General features: G+C 38.9%; 1 protein-coding gene across 2 annotated transcripts in view; it reads left to right on the forward strand.

Annotated features, from left to right (window-relative positions):
* Nucleotides 1-155: 155 nt before the first annotated feature.
* Nucleotides 156-22,380, forward strand: part of FAM237B (family with sequence similarity 237 member B) — a 44,536-nt gene continuing 22,311 nt past the window's right edge. Inside the window, exons 1-2 of one of the 2 annotated variants that reach the window (XM_082845858.1) lie at nucleotides 156-450; nucleotides 3,981-4,073. The gene's annotated coding sequence lies outside the window, so the exon portion shown is untranslated. Of the gene's footprint in view, nucleotides 468-3,980; nucleotides 4,074-22,380 lie in introns of both variants that reach the window. The other variant, XM_082845857.1, reaches the window with a different exon arrangement.

Genomic DNA, 22,380 nt, shown 5'->3' on the forward strand with positions numbered 1-22,380 from the left:
TGCCGCAGGTTAGCCTCAGCGGCCGTAAGGCGCGCGCGCTCACGGAAACGTGCGCATGCGTTTTGCTGTGCCCCACGGGAAGGGAAAGGTGGTGTCTGTTAAGAAGCAAGCGGAGTGAAACGCTGAGGAAATGTTGAGCGGCAATGTGACAGGGGACAGTCAGGTGCGGAATAGGTGCCTCAGGAATATTCTGAATAGGATGGCACTGGAGACTCTACTGCCTTGGAGGAGTTTTTATGCTAATTAAGGAAACCACAAGATACCTCAATCTTTACTCTCGGCGAAGCAGAGTGGAAAAACAAAACAAAACGCCTCCCACGGACAATAAAAGCAAACTCGTAAAAGACTCAGAAACTCAACTGGGAAAAAAGCTGTTAATTCATTGACCAGCTGAGTAATATCCAGCAAAATCTTCCAAGAGACAATGAATTTAAAATTTGGGACCCAAAGGTCAGGATCTGAGATCTGTAAGAATTTCACTGTGTTCTGTGGGGAAGGAATCTTGCAACTCTTTGTCAGATAGTAGCTTCTAGGGGTCCGGTAGATACTATGGGTCATTATTCAACTCTCATTTGCAGCGCGCCTTTGTGAGAATTAGATTCCCTTTTCTCGAGCTGGGCAGGACCAGCAGAGTGACTGGGTCTCCGTCCGCCCCACCCACCCCGTCTCCCCCTGCCCTCGCGCGGTGGACAGAGGTACACAGCCCTGCTAGGCGGCCCTGCACTACGCTGCCAGCCTAATAATCTTTCTGAACTCAAAACTGAGAATCCTTCTCCTATTTCTACCCCTCACTTATGACAGTAATTGTTAGGAAATACACGGTGTAAGAACTATCCCTTTCAGTCTTGATTCCCTTCCTGCTACTGAACCTCCCTCTACCCCACCCCCATCAATAAAACTGTAATTGTCACTTAACCTGTAATGATTAATTAATCAGGAAATTAGGATGGGAATTCACTGGCGGTCCAGTGGTGAGGGCTCGGCGCTTTCTCTGCCGAGGGACCGGGTTCAACCCCTGGTCAGGGAACTAAGATCCCACAAGCCACGCGGCAGGGGAAAGAAAGAAAGAAAGGGAGAGAGGGAGCGGGAGGGAGAGGGAGAGGGAGGAAGGAAGGAAGGAAGAAATTAGGTTGTTACTAAGTAGGTGTTTAGTTTAATCTTAATAACATTTGCTGCCATTTGGATTATTATCTTTACTAGGTCTTACAATCTCAGAATTATGCTGAGCCCAATCTGTTTATTTATTTTCTAAGGTTTATTTTTTTTATTAGTGAACACAAGCCCAAACTGTTTTCCTTGTCATAACATTTACATGGGAACATAATGACAGCAGATAAAAATAAATGGGAAGTTGATATAAAAACATCTCAAAATACTGAGGAACATTAGGTACTATAAACAAATGAGAAAACATAATATTTTTCTTGAACAAAACACCATCAGTGCCTGAAATATTTATTACAGCTCTGGTTACCAGATAGTAAAAGAAATATGAAATGTAAATCGTCCCCTTTAAATGTTCGGCTAAAATGAACATGAGGTGAAATGACCCTGATGCATAAGTCATTACTGACAGAAACTATTATTAGTTCTGCCACTGAGTGGATAGAATGCCTTCCCTATGGCTGCTCAGATTAAAGTACAGGCAAACCATTAAACTCAGGCACTAGAGAATTTTGCATAATAAGCGATAGTCTCAAATGAGCCAGTGGCATACATACAATTTGATTTTTTTTAATGTTGTAAACTAGAGTTATTCTAATAAAAATAACTAATAAGCATTCTAATAATCATTTTATTTGGGAATAATTTAAATTTACAGGAAAGTTACAGATAGCCCAGAGTCCTATATACCCTTTACTCAGCTTGCCCTAAAGTTAACGTCTTGTATAACCATTTGTCAGAACTAGGAAATTAATGTTGCTACAGTGCCCTTAACCAAACTATAGACTTTATTTGATCGCACTAGTTTTTCAACAATAACCTTTTTCTGTTCCAGGACTCAATCCTGAATACCACATTACATTTAATCTAATAAACATTTTAGTGTAGTTTATTACTTTAAGCATAAAATGAACAAATATAATTAAGAAGTCTAGCACTTTATAATGCTATTTTATAATCATCCTGCTTCTCTCTGTTAATATAGTTACTCAAGAGGTAATTTACCTCAGCATTTGCTGTGATATTAACTTTCTGATACTCTTCATCATCTATAATTTTTGTTATAATGATATAGGTTAGCAAGAAGTAATCATTAAATTGGATTTACTAGTATATCCTAAGAAAATGCTTCTTCTCTGCAGTTCCTCTTCTGGAGCCACCCCAAGGATAGAACGTTGAAATAATTGGGTTTTTTTTTTAGTTCTTAACCTCCCTTTTCTGCATCCCCCACTCCCTTTCTTTTAATTGCCTCTTCTTACTACAGGTACTAAGTACCCTTCTGCTTTCCCCTCACAGTACCTATCAAAACTGGATCTCGGGCATAGCTTCGATACCTGCATTTTACAAGCTGATGTGATTTTAAGTCAGTGTGTTGATTCTCAGGGCATTTACTTTTAGTTTTTATCTCTAATTGTGAAATGAATAAAAGGCTCTAGCTTCTAGTAAAAAAATTCAAGCGTGAGTGTGGGAGATCCTTCCATGGGGGGAATATGTGAAAGAAGCGGAGGCTTTTTGGTATCCTTTGTATAAGAGAAGGTAGCAGCTGACATTGTTTCTATAAGATTCAGTCTAACTTTAATTACTTTATTGATTCTATAACCCAACTTAGCAGGTTTCACTAGCTTTCATGTACAAAGAAAATAATACAACACAACGGTCTTGTTCACTATAGTCCTTTATCCATATGATCTCCAGAGGAGTTTTGGGGGTTTTTTTCCCTTTAAACATACAGATTTATCAGATCACTGGATTCAAGATCCCCTCAGGGGCTCAGCATGACTGCTGTATCCATGTCTCAGATGGGAACATTTATAAAGTTCCTTTCTTGGACATTCCATCTTTATATCTTATTGCCACCTTGATCTTGAAAAGATTTTTTTTTAAGGGGGATATTTTACCATCAACTATTCAGATGTCTACACCTTACCCTTTTTTATATTTCCTAATAGGTCCTTTGGCTCAATATATACTCTCTGAATATTTGTTAGTTAATTTATTTTTTTTAGGAAAGACAATAGCTAGATTGCTAATTCCTATGACATATGAATTACCTGAAGTGGGGCATAAAGTTATTCTCACTCACAGCCTTATAATCCCCAAAACTAACGTAAATATTCTTTTAGTTTCATACTGTTAAAAATATTGTTACTCTGAGAATCATTATAAATTGGGGTCTTACACTCTACGATAAAACGAAGTTCTCCTAGATGATGAAAGTAAATGGACTAAACGAATGAGAGCTATATACCATCTAAGTTCTTCATCTCTAAGTTAAAATGTAGTATTGTCAAAGTAAGGGCCTCAGATCATGTAATGATTGTCCTGAAACAAGGCCTATGTGAAGAAAAAAAAAGTGGATTTATTGCCTTTCTTCCTAAGGATTTATAGTTTCTTCATTTATTCATTCATGTAACAATTACCAAGTCCCACACACTCAGCTATGTGCTAGAACACTGCCTTGGTTACTGGAATAACTAAGTAAGAATAATTAAGCACAGTAGTTGTGTTAATGAAAGAAGCAAATTTTAATATTATTGATACCTGAATTCATAGTGAGTGGAAAAAACTTATTTCTATTAAACATGATTTTGCTTTGCTTTTAATGCACCCTGTTTTTAATTTGAAGGGTATCACTGAAAGGTTATTTTCTTAGAAATATATATATAGAAATCCTAAGAAATAGTTGAATCATGTTTTGAAGACCCCCATTGTCAACCATTTGTACTAGAGGAAGAAAAATGTTTTAAGGGGCTTCTGCTATACTATGAGTCACTGAGTGCTCTTTTTTTTTTATACTTTCTTTTAATCATCTACAGGTATAAGAATGGCAGTGGAATTATCAGAAGGGCCTTTGATAATGATGCTTCCTGCTTGTCCAAAACAAGGGTACTCATGCAGCAGGAAAGTTGGTAGTGTATTGAATTCTCATTTACCTAAACCATTTTCTTTGTTACTTATTACTGATATTTCATAAAGCAGTAACCACTTACTGAGAAATAGAATTCTCAGATAATTTGAATAGTAATTCAAAATAAGGAAATTAATGTTTATATTAGCTTATTCCTGTATTATTTTGTTTATTACTACCACATCATAAATTAATCAGCTAAAATATTCTCTTCTAGAAAAAGGTATTGTAAGAATATGTAAATCATTGTCCTAGGCATGTGTGTTAGACTATCACTCTGTACATGGTAAGCTAAGCTACAGCTTTGGAATGAAACAGCATTTGTACACATTGTACTCATTATATAGCCTACTTAGACTCATGGCAGAGAATATACTCTGAGATGGTGCAGAACACATAACTTATTGGAGGATATAGTTGGAAATGAAGTTTATTGAGAACTCATTTTGTTCAAGAGTTTTATAGAGTATAACTACCAAATATAGAATGGATGGCTGGTGGGAAGTAGCTGCATAGCACAGGGAGATCAGCTCGGTGCTTTGTGACCACCTAGAGGGGTGGGACAGGGAGGGTGGGAGGGAGACGCAAGAGGGAGGGGATATGGGGATATGTGTATACGTATGGCTGATTCACTTTGTTATACAGCAGAAGCTAACGCACCATTGTAGAGCAATTATACTCCAATAAAGATGTTAAAAAATAGAGTTTTATAGAGTATAAAACATATACAGTTTTTTGAACCTTTCTTAAGGGTCATAGACACTTAAAAGAGATATACTTTTAAAAAATTAAATCGGTAATAATTCCTTTTGACCTTTGAATTCATTTACTCATTCAGTCTAGTTCTTGCAACAGCACTAAATCTTTCATTTGGTTACTGCAGAGCTCCCAGATATTTTAGTATTAATTTCTTATATCTATTTCCTTATCTCCCATTCAGTCTTTAACTCACTAGAACTTTAATTCTGTTCTTACTATTTCACAAAAATTGCAGTTACTAGGTCCTTTTCTCAGACCGTATTTTATTTGACTTGGAAATATCTATTAGAGAGGATATTAGATATATTGGATATACCCCATTTTTGTTGACCAAACTCAATGCTAACAAAGGAGAAAAAAATGAAGATATTGAAAGCTAATATAATCCATAGAACTTTTTATTCTGTGTAATGCTTTTACATACTTCTTAGTAAGAAAGGTTAGGCTCAAACCCTTGTATGTGACAATACTTAGGCTGGGGGAAACCCACAATGTTTTGCAATTACACTAAGCATAGGGCCCCCTCCCATTCCCTTGACCTAACAGAATGCTAAGACAGTTTCTGATGAGTTAGAAGGACATGGCAGTAGTTGAACAAAGGAGAGGATAAAGCTATGTCTAGAGAGAGTAAAGAATAAGTTGTTTACTCTAAGGAGCATTATAGGATAGAGCTGGTATAAGCTTTATATGTGAATGATTTTTTTAAATTACTTTAACATCGAACAAACCCTAAGCATAAAACCTAATAAAACACATTTTTTGGCTTCCCATTATCTCTTTAAATTAAATATTTTACGCTTTCATTACATTTTACATTGAACAAGCCCTAAGCATAAGACCTAATAAAACATATATATATATATATAGAGAGAGAGAGAGAGAGAGAGGGGGTTTTTTTGCTTCCCATTATCTCTTTAAATTTTTTCAATGATGGAAGCTTCCCCCCACCATTTAATTAGAGTTCTAAGATTTCCACTCACTCTTAGATAATAAGCATTCCTGAAGACACTTGAAGGCCCCAAACACTGTATGGATTCAGAAATTAGAGTGTTGGCTCCTGTATATTAATTGAAACTCTGCATTTAACTTGAGTTACATCTTTTCCCCTCTCTCAGCTATTGCTGGATTTAGTTGCCAGCTTGCTAACCTTGGCTTTAGACCTTTCCAGGTTTGGTTGGAGCATGAAAGGGAGAAAGAAAAAGATAATAAGAAAATCCTTACTTGAACTTTGTTTGGTGGGCTAGATATGAGGTCCTGGGATCAAGAAATATTTAGGGTTGACTCTCTTATAGGTGCTTTTGTGGGTACTTGGAAGAGTCCCATCACTGGAGCCTCTCACCTCTGGTTTCCTAATGGATAGATCTCTATTTGAGTGGTAGATTTAGACTCTCCTTGCCCTTGCTACCTCCAGAAATCGGGGTTCCACATAAATCTTATCCTTGTGGATCCCCTTGATCCCTTTCTGTAGCCCTGTTGGACTGAATCCAAGGTGAGCTCTTCCTCATATACTACCCACCTCCAGGCCATGGGAAACCCTCATGTAGACTTTACCTGGGCAAATTCGATAGTGCAGGCCAATCCCCAAACAAAAGAAACTCTCCGCCATTACCATCAAAGCAGTTGGTGAGCCAATCTCTTGGCTGCTTGACTTCTCTGGACAGGAGTCAAGACTACAGTCATTTTGCCTCACCACTGCAGAGGTAAGACAGTAAGTTCTCTCAGTAGGCTTCTCGGAGGCACATCCAAATGAGTATGAGGAAAGGGAACAGGCACACTCTAATCCCTGCCCATCAGGGATGGAGGACCTGAGAGGTCCAGGAATTTTGTGAACGTTTCCTTTAAAAATCTGAATTTGGGTCTGTCACCTTACTTTGGTAAGAAGTATCTCCGTTCCCTTGATGTGTCAGCTGTAACTTGTCATTCAATATCCTAAGATATTCCCTTTTTGAAAAATAAGAAATTGGGGGCTGGAATTGAGTTTGAATAAACATTAACACATTATTTTCTATTCTTTCTTGCTTCTCTGAGTGATCCAAAAGTTGTCATTTCTCTTCTTAGTTAATTAATAATTTAGTTACGGGGAGCTGGAGAAGGAATTAATATGAATATTTCTCTTTACAACTTTTGTATTATAATAACTGATATATATTTGGGGGATGATATTTCCCACCTCTTTTATTATTTTTCCCCTTCTGATATGTAAAAGAAATAATAATAATCCTTCAAGTAAACCTCTGAGGGCTGATCTTGGACTGTGAAAACTGCTCTCTTGTGTGCCATTCATTTCAAATTTGGACTTCTCTTTAGCTACTGTGTAAATTGTCTTTCCAACAGATAGGAATGATTGCATCACTTCATTAAGGAAATCATCTCACATGAAATGTCATCTTAGAAAATAATGTTAATATTATCAATCTTGCCATATAATATTTTTGACAGAAAATTCTCTCACAGCTGAAAGGTAGTTTTTTTTAATCAAAGGAAAATGGTGTCTTATTAGCTGATAAATACTCTTTTTGTTAAAAGAAGATGAAATCTATGATGTATAGAAATTACAGTTCACAGAGTAGAAAAACCAATAACTACATCAATTTTGTATTACTTCCTCCTAAGATATTAAAGTGTTGGGACAAGAAAGCAAACAAAGATTACTTATAAAACATTACTGTGAGGCTAGATATAATAGGCTGTAGCAGAATTAGGTAGGATATAAAATTGAGTAATCTTGACCCATTTTATTTATATAGGCACATAGGAATTACCACTGTGGTCCATCCAGCCCCGCATTTTACTAACAACTGTAGCCCAAGTTTATAAAAACTGCTATGTTAGTGCTAGTCATAATGTCTGAGAACTTCAGATGGAATTGTTGGGTTGTTGGAACCAGAAAGTTGAGTTCATTGAGTTATTTTGTCCCATCACACTCCATATACTTAAATACATCCAACCTCATTTCATGTCTTTTTTTTTTTTTTTTTTTTTTGCGGTACTCAGGCCTGTCACTGTTGTGGCCTCTCCCATTGCAGAGCACAGGCTCCGGACGCGCAGGCTCAGTGGCCATGGCTCACGGGCCCAGCTGCTCCGCGGCATGTGGGATCTTCCCAGACTGGGGCACGAACCCGCGTCCCCTGCATCAGCAGGTGGACTCTCAACCACTGCACCACCAGGGAAGCCCACTTCATGTCTTTTTAAGTAGGGCCATAATTGGGGTCAAAGTGAAGCACTGCCTTCTTTCTCATGGTATGTTTGGTGAAGAACATGACTGTGGTAATTTAGTACTGTGTCAATTCATCAGGAACTATGGCTCCCAGAATTCCCTTCCCTTTAGTAGTTTCAGTTTAGAGTTGGCCATTAGAGAAATTTGCACGAGATTTGGAAGGGAGAAGCAGCAGTCGTTACTCAGGAGGTTACTGCAGGGTCCCAGGCATTGCTCAACACGTGCTTGCATATGTGCACACACCTGAGTGTGTGTGTGTATGTGTGGTTCCTGATGTTCTGGCTCACCTTGTTCACATGGAGCAGCACCTAGGCCCATAGCTTCTCTTATTCCTATGAGATCTCCTCCTTCAGCTTTTCCAGTTCCTGGGCAAGTAGCATGTGTAGCAAGGCCATCAAAAGCACCAACTTTTTCTGCAGGTGGCCTGCATCCTTGGAGTTTGACATAATGAGTGACCAGTGTAGGTTCCAGTTTGTCCTTGTGGAAGAAAAATGTGCCCGTGCTCTACCCTACTGTCTGTCCAACTTTTCTTCCTGACTCTCTGACTTACTAACTTATGGTGACTTCAGGCCCACTGCCAGATGCAGGGGCAACAGCCTTCCACAGCTCTCTTTATGGTCCCTTGTTATTGGCTTTTCTCTAATCCTCCAGGTATTCACATTCACACCTGTATTTCCTCAGCTTCTCACACAATCGTGTAAGTTCTAATACCCATAGTCCCTTACTCCATTCTATTCATAGTGTTGTTTCCTTGGCTGAACCTCATCTGATAAAATGCCTATTTATAGAAAGGTGTGCAAGAGTTACCCTTAGCTGTACCTCAGTGGGAGAGCTCAAAACACCCAAGGTATAAGATGTCCCTTGGACATGGCAAAGAAGGAGAAGATATGTGTTTGGCCTAGTAGGAGAGCCCAGGAATGCTACAGACTAGCCTACACCTAGGACTGCCAACAGATCTTAAATGTAGCAAGGAAATTAAAATGGAATCCAGAAATCTTTTCAAGTCTACTCTGTATATGTACTTATATTCTCAATGAAGTAAAATTAAAAAGAGAGCTAACTTTCAAAATGTGTCCTTTTCTTTACATATATTTTTCTTTACTAACAATTCAGTCTCTACTCTCTTTTCTGCTTTTACATAATTATAAACAGAAAAGAAAGGAAGAAGAAAAAGAAAATCCAGAGGGTAATATGTTAGGAATTGCCTAACTTTGCTTTCTGGAGATAACTTTTCAAATTCTCTTAAGAATTTGATGAAACTTGTGTATGCTCCCAACCTGAAGTCCCTGTGAATATATACCAAAAATTTTCATTCCACTTAAGGGCATTCAAGGCTCCTGCAAAACTCATCCATGTAAGCATAGGTAGTTTATGGACCCCAACTCCCACCACTTCCATAACATCATCTTTCCCCAGTTATCCCCATCTTAGTTATTAGAATCATCATAACTAACTGATGAAGCCCAAACCCTCAGAATCAACCTCAGTTCCACTCTTCCTGATTTCTCATATCCAATCCTGATTTCTCATATCCAATCCATCAAGAATCTAGTTGGCCAAACCTCCTAAATATTGCCCAGTTCCAATACCCTCTTACCATCTTCACTCTTACCTTTATTTATCCTCTGCCTGGACTGTAGTAAAAACCTCTCAATTGATTCCTGCTTACACCCTTGACCTCTTTGGTTCATACTCCACAGAGTAGCCTGTGGGATCCTTTGAAAACATAAATCAGATTATTTTCTTTTGTAGCTTAAAATTCACCAGTATCTACTCATTGCTATTAGAGTAAAATCCAGAGCTATAAAGCCTCACATGACTTGGTCCCTGAAAATTTTTTCATGACGTTCTCTTGACACACTAAACATGTACCGAATTTAAGGCCTTTCTGCTAGCTGTTCCCTCTGCCTGACATCTTCTTATCTTCTTGGCCAACTCTTTCATATCGTTTTAGTCCCTGCTGAAATGTCATCTCTTCAGCGGTGTCTTCCGGACCACCACGTCTAAGATAGTAGCCACCTCTTGGTCATCTTCTATTTTATTATTTTCATAACACTTGACACTACCTGAAACAATCCTTTTTCTTTATGTATCTGTTTACTTATTTACTGTCTGTCTCCCACCTCTAGGGCCTTGTCTACCTGTTTTCCACTGCAACTCCAAACCTAGCTCAGCACCTGGCAAGCAGTGAGTGCTCATCAGATACTTGTTGAATGAAGCATGTGATGGCTTTATTTTGTAAAAACATTATGAAATTAGTTGATGTCACAATTATACTCCTAGTTTTTATAACATATGCTTATAGAAACATTTACTGTGAAGACATATATTGCATGCCTGAATTGCACATGAATCTGGATTGCTTGGATCGCAGTGATGAGAAATAACAATAATCCATAATGCCCTTTTCCAACTGCTCTCTCAATGCCTGCCATACCAGCATACCATTCTTTCTGTAACTGTTCCCTTCAGGAAGCTGGTCCCTCATTATAGTAAATATCTAACCCCCTGAGCCCTAAAACTTTCCTTTGGCTTCTCTACCCTTAAATTCTCCATGGTGTTGCCTGGCCCACAGTAATCCCCAATTAGTCATATGTTATTTTTATTGGCTGTGTTTTTGATGATGTCCAGTTTACCTCAGGTCTTCTAAATGGTGTAAATAACACCCCCCAAGCTAGATGTAGGGGGCCAAATGGGCTGTGATTCTAGCTAACAATTAACAATAAGATACAGATTTAAAAATATATTTCCTCTAATCTCAAAAGGACTAAGCATCAAATTGTCCTATATCTCTGTAGAATTTAGAGGAATAATAGTCTACAAAGCAGTTCCAGAAAGCTTCTCTATATCTATTATTTCAGAATTCACAGGTGGATCTACACCCCAGTTACCCCTAGGAAAATCCTCCACATCTAATAGGGAAACTCCAATATAAAGCACACTATTCTTATTAGTGTAACAGAGATAAAATTATTAACTAATTGTGTAAGGAAGTCATAATTACTAATTTACGGATATTCATAGCCTCCCTCTTCTCCTTGACAGTCCACCTACACTTAAAAGAAAGGAGTCTGTCTTTTTGGCCACTTGGGGCTATTGTTTGCTATCCAAAATTCAATTATAAGTCTAAACAAATAAACAAAACAAATGAAATCAGAAAGGCTACATGGAGCTACATAATAATAAGCTACAGAAGAAGGAAAGAGAGAAGATAGAGAGGAAAGGCATATGGGGAAGCTGTCAGAGAAGTTTTGGAGGGCAGGGAACTCTGAAAAGTTAGAGCTTCTGGGAATAGCTATGGTGCTGGAGAATATTAAGGGGAATGATTATGGTCTGAGAAGATTTTAAAGATGTGCTGTTTATTAAGAATGCACCAAGACCCCGAATAGACAAAGCAATCTTGAGAAAGAAAAATGGAGCTGGAGGAATCAGGCTCCCTGACTTCTAACTATACTACAAAGCTACAGTAATCAACACAGTATGGTACTGGCACAAAAACAGAAATCTAGCTCAATGGTACAGGATAGAAAGCGTAGAGATAAACCCACCCACATATGGTCACCTAGTTTATGACAAAGGAGGCAAGAACATACAATGGAGAAAAGGCAGCCTCTTCAACAAGTGGTGCTGGGAAAACTGGACAGCTACATGTAAAAGAATGAAATTTGAACACTACCTAACACCATATACAAAAATAAACTCAAAATGGATTAAAGACCTAAATATAAGACCAGACACTATAAAACTCTTAGAGGAAAACATAGGAAAAACACTCTTTGACATAAACCACAGCAAGATCTTTTTTGACCCACCTCCTAGAGTAATGGAAACAAAAATAAACAAATGGGACCTAATGAAACTTCAAAGCTTTTGCACAGCAAAGGAAACCATAAACAAGACGAAAGGACAGCCCTCAGGATGGGAGAAAATATTTGCAAATGAAACAACGGACAAAGGATTAAACTCCAAAATATACAAACAGCACATGGAGCTCAATATCAAAAAAACAAACAATTCAATTAAAAAATGGGCAGAAGACCTAAATAGACATTTCACCAAAGAAGACATCCAGATGGGCAAGAAGCACATGAAAAGATGCTCAACATGACTAATTATTAGAGAAATGCAAATCAAAACTACAATGAGGTATCACCTCACACTGGTCAGAATGGCCATTATCAAAAAAATCTAGAAACAATAAATGCTGGAAAAGGTGTGGTGAAAAAGGAACCCTCCTGCACTGTTGGTAGGAATGTAAATTGATACAGCCACTATGGAGAACAGTATGGAGTTTCCTTAAAAACTAAAAATAGAACTACCATATTACCCAGCAATCCCACTACTGGGCATATACCCTGAGAAAACCATAATTCAAAAAGAGTCATGTACCACAGTGTTCATTGCAGCTGTTTTTACAATAGTCAGGACATGGAAGCAACCTAAGAGTCCATTGACAGATGAATGGTTAAAGAAGATGTGGTACATATATACAATGGAATATTACTCAGCCATAAAAAGAAACGAAATTGAGTTATTTGTAGTGAGGTGGATGTACCTAGAGTCTGTCATACAGAGTGCAGTAAGTCAGAAAGAGAAAAACAAATACCGTATGCTAACACATATATATGGAATCTTAAAAAAAACAAAAAATGGTACTGATGAACCTAGGGGCAGGGCAGGAATAAAGACGTAGACGTAGAGAAAAGACTTGAGGACATAGCAGGGCAGGGAAGCTGGGGTGAAATGAGAGTAGCATCGACATATATACACTACCAAATGTAAAATAGTTGGCTGGTGGGAAACAGCAGCATAGCACAGGGAGATAGGCTTGGTGCTTTGCCATGACCTAGAGGGGTGGGATAGGGAGGGTGGGAGGGAGGGAGGCTCAAGAGGGAGGGGATATGGAGATACATGTATGCATATGGCTGATTCACTTTGTTGTACAACACAAACTAACACAGTATTGTGAAGCAATTATACTCCAATAAAGATTTATTAAAAAAAAAAAGAATGCACCCTCCCCTCTCCCTTTGACATTCCTGTCAGAAGACCTATAATACTTCTAATTATTTTTTGGTTACTGAATGTGTATCTGTTCTGAGTCATGTGGAGCACCGATGACCTAATCCAACCAAAATAAAGGTGGTCTTCATGTTGTTAGTTTGCCTTTTGATTTTGCAGAATAGGTCTTTGTGCCTGGCATATTTTTCTGTTGCTGGACCTTGTTCTTTAGTATTTTGCACTGTTTTTCATTCTCTCTATGGTTCCTGCTGTACAGCATTCTCTTGCTCCTGCACCATGGGCTTACTCAGAGGGTGTATGAAGGGAGCTGCATCCCTCAGGGTATAGAGGCTTCCCTTTCCAGAGTACTGGTTGGTACATTCTATTTTCAATCCTTATAGTTCTAAACAGATTTAGCAGCAAAGGAAGGTTCTAGGAGATTATTTTATTCTTATACAATATTTGCAGTTTTTTAGACATTTCCCCAGAAAATACCATCTACTTCTCATTAGTTCTCTCCTGTTTAATTCAAATAATTATGTTTTAACTACCTTTTATAACTGGGTCATTTACTGCCCTGAATTCTCTACCTCATCATGCTGGAAAATAATCCAGATCCCCAATGTTTATTAAATATGGACATAAAGATTTACTTGTTTCAATAAAATGAGAAAAGAGGCAAAAATAAAGGCCCCTGGAACCAATATTCATCTTTGTATCTCTCCGGTTCAGTGTGTGGCTGAACTCAGAGCAGGTGCTGGATACCAGTTTGAAGGAGAGAGAATTGGAAGAAAAGCTAGATGGAAGGAAACGTAGAAAGACAAAAGGGAAGGAGAAAATCGAGGAGGCTGTGAGGGGCACCTGGTGGGTGTACTTTTAAAAATGTGAAGAGTGTCTGAAAATGGAGTGAAAAGGCTGTCACACCTGGGAAATGTGGCCTGACTGACATTCACCTGAGTACTGGCTTCTGCATGCCCACAATTGAGTGAGTGTTATTTGTAAATTTCACATTGCCCACCTTGCCACAACATGGGATTCTCTTGGTCATACCCATTTATAGGACATAGTTATTAATTATTGTGCAGGACAAAGTGAGGTGTAATGTTATGTCTTTATATTTGTATTTAATAATAATTAAAATAAAATCAATAAAATATGTATATATTTGTATAAAAAAAGATTTGTTTCTTACTGAACATTGCATAGAGTTGGATTTTCCAGTAGAAAGGAAAGTTCGATTGTGGTAAATATGGAGATGTAACACCAAGATCCCCCTTCAAGGAAAGATTAGCTCACCTGCTGGAATTGATGTTAACAAGCAGCTTTTAGCAGTAGGCTCCTTCAAGAATTGTCTCAGCTGCAAGAAGCCGCACCCTTCTGGGGGTGGTCCTCCATTGACTAACAGAGGAGAGAATACAGGGCCGACCAGCTTGACACAATGTGAACAAATCTGACAGACCTTTCCAGCTTCAGCACTCCCTGTGGGGTTCTCTGAGGACTTCACTGGAAATTCATCACAGCTCAGCTTCTCTCTCTGCTTAATCCTGCTTCCTTCCCCTCTCTTCTGCAGGTATGGATCCCAGATCCTTATTTCTCTAAGAAATATCGTGCCCCCTAAATGCTATCACAGAACCTGCTTCCTGGAGAAGCCAGCCTATGGTAATGATCCTTAAAGCTTAAAAAATATTCTACTAGTTGGAAAGAAATGTAAAGCCTGAAGTTTTCTTCAAAATCTAGAAGTTATTGTTAACTTTTGAGTACAACTAGAAGGTTAAAATGTTACTAATAGAGATCTTTGCTTTCAGAACATCTGCTTATTTACTTTTACATTATTCTCCATATTTTTCTTACATATAACATTTTTCCTATAAAAATTAAGCATCTTAATCCTTTCACTGTTTAAAGATTTTATGGTATAAGGACATAATTAACTGCAAATAGCTCAGATGTTTGCTTTTATTTTAGTAGTATTTTCAAAACCCATAGTAATTTAGAATTTCTAGTGATCTGGATGGAGCATTAAATGCACAACCTATGAGAAAAGCAGGATAAAATTTTTAAATGCTTTAACGGGAATAAAATTTTTTATGGTTTATTTTATTTTTAAATCACTCTTTTCCTTATTGCAAAGCAATACAGGCTCAAAGTTGCAAACAAAGGGGAAAAAAACACCCTAAATTCTATCATCCAAAGAAGTGATTATTGTTTGTTTTTGTGTGTATTATTTTAGCGTTTTTTTTAACATCTTTATTGGAGTATAATTGCTTTACAATGGTGTGTTAGTTTCTGCTTTATAACAAAGTTAATCAGCTATACATATACATATATCCCCATATCTCCTCTCTCTTGGGTCTCCCTCCCACCCTCCCTATCCCATCCCTCTAGGTGGTCACAAAGCACCAAGCTGATCTCCCTGTGCTATGCGGCTGCTTCCCATTAGCTATCTATTTTACCCTTGGTAGTGTATATATGTCCATGCCACTCTCTCACTTCATCCCAGCTTACCCTTCCCCCTCCCCGTGTCCTCAAGTCCATTATTCATGTCTGTGTCTTTATTCCTGTCCTGCCCCTAGGTTCTTCACAAGCATTTTTTTTCTTTTTTTTAGATTCCATATATATGTGTTGGCATACGGTATTTGTTTTTCTCTTTCTGACTTACTTCACTCTGTATGACAGACTCTAGGTCCATCCCCCTCACTACAAATAACTCAATTTCATTTCTTTTTATGGCTGAGTAATATTCCCTTGTATGTATGTGCCACATCTTCTTTATCCATTCAACTGTTGATGGAAACTTAGGTTGCTTCCTATTGTCCTGGCTATTGTAAATAGTGCTGCAATGCACATTGTGCTACATGACTCTTTTTGAATTATGGCTTTCTCAGGGTATATGCTCAGTTGTGGGATTGCTGGGTCATATACTAGTGCTCTTTTTAGTTTTTAAGGGACTTCCATGTTCTCCATAGTGGTTGTATCAATTTACATTCCCACCAACAGTGCAAGAGGGTTCCTTCTTCTCAACACCCACTCCAGCATTTACGGTTTGCAGATTTTTTGATGATGTCCATTTTGCCTGGTGTGAGGTGATACCTCATTGTAGTTTTGATTTGCATTTCTCTAATTATTAGTGATGTGGAGCGTTCTTTCACGTGTTTGTTGGCAATCTGTATATATTCTTTGGAGAAATGTCTATTTAGGTCTTCTGCCCATTTTTGGATTGGGTTGGGTTTTTTTGATATTTAGTTGCATGAGCTGCTTGTAAATTTTGAAGCTTAATCCTTTGTCAGTTGCTTCACTTGCAAATGTTTTCTCCCATACTGAGGGTTGTCTTTTCATCTTGTTTATGGTTTCCTTTGCTGTGCAAAAGATTTTAAGTTTCGTTAGGTCCCATTTGTTTATTTTTGTTTTTATTTCCATTTCTCTAGGAGGTGGGTCAAAAAGGACCTTCCTGAGATTTATGTCATAGAGTGTTGGGCTTATGTTTTCCTCTAAGAGTTTTAGAGTGTCTGGCCTTACATTTAGGTCTTGAATCCATTTTGAGTTTTTTTTTTTCTTTTGTGGTACGCGGGCCATTCACTGTTGTGGCCTCTCCCGTTGCGGAGCACAGACTCCAGACGCACAGGCTCAGCAGCCATGGCTCACGGGTCCAGCCGCTCCGTGGCATGTGGGATCTTCCCAGACTGGGGCACGAACCCGTGTCCCCTGCATTGGCAGGCAGACTCTCAACCACTGCGCCACCAGGGAAGCCCTTGAGTTTATTTTTTGTATATGGTGTTAGGTAGTGTTCAAATTTCATTCTTTTACATATAGCTGTCCAGTTTCCCCAGTACCACTTATTGAAGAGGCTGTCTTTTCTCCATTGTATATTCTTGCCTCCTTTATCAAAGATAAGGTGACCATATGTGCGTGGGTTTATCTCTGGGCTTTCTATGCTGTTCCATTGATCTGTATTTCTGGTTTTGTGCCAGTACCATATTGTGTTAATTACTGTAGCTTTGTAGTAGTCTGAAGTCCAGGAGCCTGATTCCTCCAGCTCTGTTTTTCTTTCTCAAGGTTGCTTTGGCTATTCAGGATTTTTTGTGTTTCCATACAAATTGTGAAATTTTTTGTTCTAGTTTTGTGAAAAATGCCAGTGGTAGTTTGATAGGATTTCACTGAATCTGTAGATTGCTTTGGGTAGTAGAGTCATTTTCACAAAGTTGATTCTTCCAATGCAAGAACATGGTATATCTCTCCATCTGTTTGTATCCTCTTTCATTTCTTTCATCAGTGTCTTATAGTTTTCTGAATACGGGTGTTTTGTCTCCTTAGGTAGGTTTATTCCTAGGTGTTTTATTCTTTTTGTTGCAGTGGTAAATGGGAGTGTTTCCTGAATTACTCTTTCAGATTTCTCATCATTACTGTATAGGAATGCAAGAGATTTCTGTGCATTAATTTTGTACCCTACTACTTTACCAAATTCGTTGATTAGCTCTAGTAGTTTTCCGGTAGCATCTTTAGGATTCTCTGTGTATAGTATCTTGTCATCTGCAAACAGTGACAGCTTTACTTCTTTTCCAATTTGGATTCCTTTTCTTTCTTTTTCTTCTCTGATTGCTGTGGCTAAAACTTCCAAAACTATCTTGAATAATAGTGGTGAGAGTGGACAACCTTGTCATGTTCCTGATCTTAGTGGAAATGGTTTCAGTTTTTCACCATTGAGAACGATGTTGCTGTGGTTTTGTCATATATGGCCTTTATTATGTTGAGGTAAGTTCCTCTATGCCTACTTTCTGGATGGTTTTTATCATAAATGGGTGTTGAATTTTGTCAAAAGCTTTTTCTGCATCTATTGAGATGATCATATGGTTTTTCTCCTTCAGTTTGTTAATATGGTGTATCACATTGATTGATTTGCCTATATTGAAGAATCCTTGCACTCCTGGAATAAACCCCACTTGATCATGGTGTATGATCCTTTTAATGTGCTGTTGGATTCTGTTTGCTAGTATTCTGTTGAGGATATTTGCATCTATATTCATCAGTGATATTGGCCTGTAGTTTTCTTTCTTTGTGACATCTGTGTCTGGTTTTGGTATCAGTGTGATAGTGGCCTCGTAGAATGAGTTTGGGAGTGTTCCTACCTCTGCTATATTTTGGAAGAGTCTGAGAAGGATAGATGTTAGCTCTAAATGTTTGATACAATTTGCCTGTGAAGCCATCTGGTCCTGGGCTTTTGTTTGTTGGAAGATTTTTAATCAGAGTCTCAAATTCAGTGCTTGTGATTGGTCTGTTAATATTTTTTATTTCTTCTTGGTTCAGTCTTAGAAGGTTGTACTTTTCTAAGAATTTGTCCATTTCTTCCAGGTTGTCCTTTTTATTGGCATATAGTTGCTTGTAGTAATCTCTCATGAACCTTTGTATTTCTGCAGAGTCAGTCGTTACTCCTTTTTCATTTCTAATTCTATTGATTTGAGTCTTCTCTCTTTTTTTCTTGATGAGTCTGGCTAATGGTTTATCAATTTTGTTTACCTTCTCAAAGAACCAGCTTTTAGTTTTATTGATCTTTGCTATTGTTTCCTTCATTTCTTTTTCATTTATTTCTGATCTGATCTTTATGATTTCTTTCCTTCTGCTAACTTTGGGGGGATTTTTTTTGTTCTCCTTTCTCTAATTGGTTTAGATGTAAGGTTATGTTGTTTATTTGAGATGTTTCTTGTTTCTTGAGGTGGGAATATAATGCTATAAACTCCCCTCTTAGAACTCTGCTTTTGCTGCATCCCATAGATTTTGGGTTGTCGTGTTTTCATTGTAATTTGTTTCTAGGTATTTTATTATTTCCTGTTTGATTTCTTCAGTGATCTCTTGTTTATTAAGTAGCATATTGTTTAGCCTCCATGTATTTGTATTTCTGACAGATTATCTCCTGTAATTGATATGTAGTCTCATAGTGTTGTGGTTGGAAAGATACTTGATACGATTTCAATTTTCTTAAATTTACCAGCACTTGATTTGTGACCCAAGATATGATCTATCCTAGAGAATGTTCTATGAACACTTGAGAAGAAAGTGTATTCTGTTGTTTTTGGATGGAATGTTCTATAAATATCAATTAAGTCCATCTTGTTTAACGTATCATTTAAAGCTTGTGTTTCCTAATTTATTTTCATTTTAGATGATCTGTCCATTGGTGAAAGTGGGGTGTTAAAGTGCCCTACTATGAATGTGTTACTGTCAATTTCCCCTTTTATGGCTGTTAGCATTTGCCTTATGTATTGAGGTGCTCCTATTTTGGGTGCATATATATTTACAATTGTTATATCTTCTTCATGGATTGATCCCTTGATCATTATGTAGTGTCCTTCTTTGTCTCTTGTAATAGTCTTTATTTTAAAGTCTATTTTGTCTGATATGAGAATTGCTACTCCAGCTTTCTTTTGATTTCCATTTGTATGGAATATCTTTTTCCATCCCCTCACTTTCAGTCTGTATGTGTCCCTAGGTCTGAAGTAGGTCTTTTGTAGACAGCATATATATGAGTCTTGTTTTTGTATCCATTCAGCCAGTCTGTGTCTTTTGGTGGGACATTTAATCCATTTACATTTAAGGTAATTATCAATATGTATGTTCCTATTACCATTTTCTTAATTGTTTTGGTTTTGTTATTGTAGGTCTTTTCCTTCTCTTGTTTCCTGCCTAGAGAAGTTCCTTTAGCATTTGTTGTAAAGCTGGTTTGATGGTGCTGAATTCTCTTAGCTTTTGCTTGTCTGTAAAGGTTTTAATTTCTCCATCAAATCTGAATGAGATCCTTGCTGGGTAGAGTAATCTTGGGTGTAGGTTTTTCCCTTTCAGCACCTTAAGTATGTCCTGCCACTCCCATCTGGCTTGCAGAGTTTCTGCTGAAAGATCAGCTGTTAACCTTATGGGGATTCCCTTGTGTGTTATTTGTTGTTTTTCCCTTGCTGGTTTTAATATTTTTTCTTTGTATTTAATTTTTGATAGTTTGATTAATATGTGTCTTGGCGTGTTTCTCCTTGGATTTATCTTGTATGGGACTCTCTGCTCTTCCTTGACTTGATTGACTATTTCCTTTCACATATTTTCTCAGTCCCTTTCTTTTTCTCCTCTTCTTCTGGGACCCCTATAATTCGACTGTTGGTGCATTTAATGTTGTCCCAGAGGTCTCTGAGACTGTCCTCAATTGTTTTCCTTCTTTATTCTGCTCTGCGGTAGTTATTTCCACTATTTTATCTTCCAGGTCACTTATCCATTCTACTGCCTCAGTTATTCTGCTATTGATTCCTCTAGAGAAGTTTTAATATCATTTATTGTGTTGTCCATCATTGTTTGTTTGCTTTTTAGTTCTTCTAGGTCCTTGTTAAATGTTTCCTGTATTTTCTCCATTCTATTTCCCAGATTTTGGATCATCTTTACTATCATTATTCTGAATTCTTTTTCAGGTAGACTGACTATTTCCTCTTCATTTGTTTGGTCTGGTGGGTTTTTACCTTGCTCCATCATCTGCTGTGTGTTTCTTTGTCTTCTCATTTTGCTTCACTTACTGTGTTTGGTGTCTCCTTTTCACAGGCTGCAGGTTCATAGTTCCCGTTGTTTTTGGTGTCTGCCCCCAGTGGCTAAGGTTGGTTCAGTGTGTTGTGTAGGCTTCCTGGTGGAGGCCACCAGTGCCTGTGTTCTGGTGGATGAGGCTGGATCTTGTCTTTCTGGTGGGCAGGACCACATCCGGTGGTGTGTTTTGTGGTGTCTGTGACCTTATTATGATTTTAGGTAGCCTCTCTCCTAATGGGTAGGGCTGTGTTCCTGTCTTGCTAGTTGTTTGGCATAGGGTGTCCAGCACTGTAGCTTGCTGGTCATTGAGTGGAGCTGGGTCTTTGCGATGAGATGGAGATCTCTGGGAGAGTTTTTGCCGTTTCATATTACATGGAGCCAGGAGATCTCTGGTAGACCAATATCCTGGACTTGGCTCTCCCACCTCAGAGGCACAGGCCTGACACCCAGCCGGAGCACCAAGACCCTGTCAGCCACACGGCTCAGAAGAAAAGGGAGGAAAAAAGAAAGAAAGAAAGAAGAGAGCAGCCAAACCAAAAAATAAATCCATCAATGATAACAAGCGCTAAAAACTATACTGAAAAAAACAAGAAAAAAAAAAGAACCCTAGGACAAATGGTAAAAGCAAAGCTATACAGACAAAATCACACAAAGAAGCATATGCATACACACTCACAAAAAGAGAAAAAGGAAAAATATATATATATATTAAGAAAAAAAAGGAGGAAGAGAGCAATCAAATCAATAAACAAATCTACCAATGATAATAAACTCTAAATACTAAACTAAGATAAACATAAAGCCAGGGATAAATTAGATGTAGAAAGCAAACCCCAAGTCTACAGTTACTCCTAATGTCCACCACCTTAGTTTTGGGATGATTCTTTGTCTATTCAGGTATTCCAGAGATGCAGGGTACATCAAGTTGATTGTGGAGGTTTAATCCGCTCCTCCTGAGGCTGCTGGGATAGATTTCCCTTTCTCTTTGTTCGCACAGCTCCTGGGATTCAGCTTTGGATTTGGCCCCGCCTCTGCGTGTAGGTCACCTGAGGGCATCTGTTCTTCGCTCAGACAGGATGGGGTTAAAGTAGCAGCTGATTCAGGGGCTCTGGCTCACTTAGGCCTGGGGGGAGGGAGAGGGCAGGGTAAGGAATGCGGGCTGAGCCTGTGATGTTGCAACAGCCTGAGGCACACCGTGTGTTCTTCCGGGGGAGTTGTCCCTGGATCACGGGACCCTGGCAGTGGCGGGCTGCACAGGCTCCCGGGAGGGGAGGTGTGGATAGTGACCTGTGCTTGCACACAGGCTTCTTGGTGGCAACAGCAGCAGCCTTAGCGTTTCATGCTCGTCTCTGGGGCCCACACTGATAGCCGCGGCTCGCACCCGTCTCTGGACCTCGTTTAGGCGGTGCTCTGTATCCCCTCTCCTCGCGCACCGCACAATGGTCTCTTGCCTCTTCGGCAGCTCCAGACCTTTTCCTGGACTCCCTCTCTGCTAGCTGTGGTGCACTCGCCCCCTTCCAGCTGTGTTCACGCAGCCAACCCCAGTCCTCTCCCTGGAATCTGACCTCCGAAGCCCGAGCCTCAGCTCCCAGCCCCCACCTGTCCCGGCGGGTGAGCAGACAAGCCTCTCGGGCTGGTGAGTGCTGGTCGGCACCGATCCTCTATGCGGGAATCTCTCCGCTTTGCCCTCCGCACCCCTGTTGCTGCGCTCTCCTCCACGGCTGCGAAGCTCCCCGCCTCCGCCAGCCGCAGTCTCCACCTGCGAAGGGGCTTCTAGTGTGTGGAA

Source organism: Leucopleurus acutus (assembly GCF_964270905.1).
Source record: "Leucopleurus acutus genome assembly, chromosome: 9".
Lineage (NCBI taxonomy): Eukaryota > Metazoa > Chordata > Mammalia > Artiodactyla > Delphinidae > Leucopleurus > Leucopleurus acutus.